The sequence below is a fragment of the Stegastes partitus genome, unplaced genomic scaffold, assembly GCF_000690725.1.
Source record: "Stegastes partitus isolate 25-593 unplaced genomic scaffold, Stegastes_partitus-1.0.2 Scaffold1850, whole genome shotgun sequence".
NCBI classification, from domain to species: Eukaryota; Metazoa; Chordata; class Actinopteri; family Pomacentridae; genus Stegastes; species Stegastes partitus.
Genome location: NW_007579581.1, coordinates 81,121 through 84,500, shown reverse-complemented (window position 1 = coordinate 84,500; position 3,380 = coordinate 81,121).

The window sequence follows — 3,380 nt, the reverse complement described above, 5'->3', positions numbered from 1 at the left end:
AGAGAAATCCTGAAATAAACCATCTTCATGATTCTGTATAGTCCAGAAGTTTCAGGCCAAAAGACCAAAGAGACCAAAATAAGTTTGACATCAGACATTGTTTCCATTTAGACTCATTTGAGATCACAAAAAACCAGATAAATCAGTTACTGAACATCCTATTATGGACAAAATGTCAAACCTCATTTCAGGTTTTGACTTCTATTGAACAACAAACAAGATTTTCCATCCCAAGAGTCAACTGAAGTAATCAAACATCTTCTAATGGTTCGCACATGTGAGGTTCTTCTGCTCTCTTTGAAGAAAGTGTTTGTTTCCCGCATTATCCAGACACCTTACAGAGAGTCTGAACTCTTCACCACAGGATGTCCAGTTCATAATGAGACTTGCTCTGATCAGTTCATCCTGTGATCCAGACAAACAGGGGAGAGAGGGGCACATCCTAACAAGGTTCAGTTTTGTCTAGAAAACACTGGTTGATGAAGACGAGTTTAATACAATTCATGTACATATATTACAGGCAGATGTTGTTTCTGTCTATATTATCAATGTCAACATATAACTATCCTTTCTTCATCTATAACAGTAAGAAAGATCGATACAGAGATGAACAGATATGTGTGAATATTATCTATACATCTGGATGGAACAGATGAAAAGGTTATGTGTGGACATCTATCTTCATTCCATGAATGGAAAGCTACATATCCAGCATCTATTGAATCATCAGTGAATATCAAATTAATGTAGATTGATGATAGTATATTCTGCCATTAATAGATCCAAGCTTTAAACATCAAAATATATGAATATTGGCAAAACACTGTCAAACATGAACACATTTGTTGTTGTCCACAGTGTCGGCACAACGGCACACATGAAAATCATTTTAAAAACATTTTTACTAGCCACAAGTTTAACAGATGAATCCAAGAAACAAAAACACAGAGTTGAAGATGAACAAACAAAGAGTCAAAGTCAACAAAAGTGTGAGTCCTTGTTTTTATCAATAAGTTGGTTAAAAAATGCTTGTACCCTTCAGTGCATAATTCATGTAGTAGACACACTTCACCCATTTCATTTGAACTAAAAATCTTTGTCAGTTTTTTTTCCCTATCTGTTCTCTTCTTCATATCAAAGGTATGTTAGACCAGAATGTCTGTCAGTATGGCACTTATCGTCCTCTCCCTTGCCTTGGCAGCAGTCTCCCTTTATGACCTCTACAGGGTAGTGAAGGGGTGGGCACAGAGGAGCCTGGAATGGACACTAAGGTAGTGGTTGGTTCTGTGGTCAGTGGTCAGATGAAGTGGTCAGTTACAAAGGCTGAGGCAAAGTCATTTTCACTGAAGACTTTAGAATTGCAGGTGGTACAGTCGTGCAAAGGGCACCCTGGTAGCTCAAGCAGGCGACCCATAAATAGCGGCTATAGTTCCAACACAGCAGCCATGGGTTCGAATCTGGTCCATTGTCATTTGCTGCAGCTCCTTCCCTCAATCTGCTCCCTACTGTGGGGCTGCATGGTGGCTCTGTGGTTAGCACTGTCACCTCTGCGTGGAGTTTGCATGTTCTCCCCATGCAGTGTGGGTTCTCTCTGGGTTCTCCGGCTTCCTCCCACAGTCCACAAACATGTTGAGGTTAATTGGTGATTCTAAATTTTCCGTAGGTGTGAATGTGAGTGTGCTTGGTTGTCTGTCTCTAAGTGTAGCCCTGTGATAGACTGGTGACCTGTCCAGGGTGTCTCCTGCCTTCACACTGAGTCAGCTGGGATAGACTCCAGCCCCCCATGACCCTAGTGAGGATTAAGCAGTGTACAGATAATGGATGGATGGATGGACAGTACTGCAGTGGTTGTTGCCTTAAAGGTAGAAGGTCCTGGGTTCAAATCTCGGCCTGGGATCTTTCTGTGTGGAGTGTGCATGTTCTCTCTGTGCAGCGTGGGTTCTCATCGGGTTCATGGGCTTCCTCCCACAGTCCCACAGGTAAATTGTTGTGAATGTGAGTGTGCTTGGTTGTCTCTATTTGTGGCCCTGAGATGGACCGATGACTTGTTCAGGGTGTCTCCTGCCTTCGCGGATTTGACAGATGAGATACATGGTTGTCCAACTGAAGCAGGACTTTGGAGTGTGATGATCAGGAGGGCATACAAAAACTAAAATCTCTCCTGTATCCATCCTGAATCACTGGCTGCACCAACAGTTCCAGTGGAGGCGTCATGGATAAAGTGTGCATGAAATTTCTTCTTAAGAAAGAAAAACAATGGAGGATCAGAATTCCTCCGTGCACTGACCACACAGCAGTGACTAAGCTACCTCTCTTAGTGGATTTCATGGCCTCGATCTCCTGCGGCCCTTTGGGAGTGATGATCTTTTCTGTTGCTTTCACGGTTGTAACCCCTTTTTTCATCTTGAAGACATCTTGAGCCTCAAAGCCACGGTTGTCATATGCACTGCCCAAGTTATTACAAAAAGTGCTCACGTTGTGCTGGTTGACGTTTGAGGTTCTGGCCAGACTGGTTGCTTGTGGCTTCCTGATTGACAATGTGGAGTTACGCTTTAGGAAAGATGTCATCCAGTCCTTCCTGCCATCTCAGATATCTTCCAGGCCTCTGGGTACGTGTAATTAACTAATATTACATTTAACCCTGTGTTAGGACGTGCCCCTGCTGTCGACATAGATTTACAGCGGGGGTATCTCTTGTTGTCTCTTAGCTATAGCATGCTCGCAGGCTTAGCCTTTAAAACTGCAGATACTGTGTGATTATTATGCATAACTCACACTGCACATTTTAATTCCTGCTGCTAGAATCTGAGACTTCATTGCTCACACCGTATGGGTTAATCCAACGGCCACCATGTGGGGCTCACGTGGTTTACTGACAGTTCAATGAAGGTTATTTCAAAAAGATGGCTGTACTCTCCGTGTTGACAGAAAGAGAACAAGGCAGCATAACTTTGTGCAGTTCTACAGCTGAAACTGCACTGTTCGCTTAAACAGCTAATTTAAATGAGGTTGTTGCTAACACTTAATTTCGTCAATGAATTAATTTTCATTAGCGCTAATGAGTAACTAATGACGTAAATAATAAACTCTGTTTTTATGTTTAAGTGTATCGTGTTGGAGTTTCCAGTTGAACTCTATAGTTTTGCATTTGAATATGTAAGCGTTTGTTTGCATTTTGTTCAATTAGACATTGTTCGTACTTAAATAAATAAAATGTTGCTGTTTTAGAGGAAAGTCAATCATTTATATTATCTGACTGATGAGCAATATAATTAATAAATTATTCTATGCAAAAATAGTCATTATAGGGAATTTGCATTTATTCACTTCTATTAATCATTTAGTCAGTACGATTTTTTTCCCCACAAAAATCCCCCCAA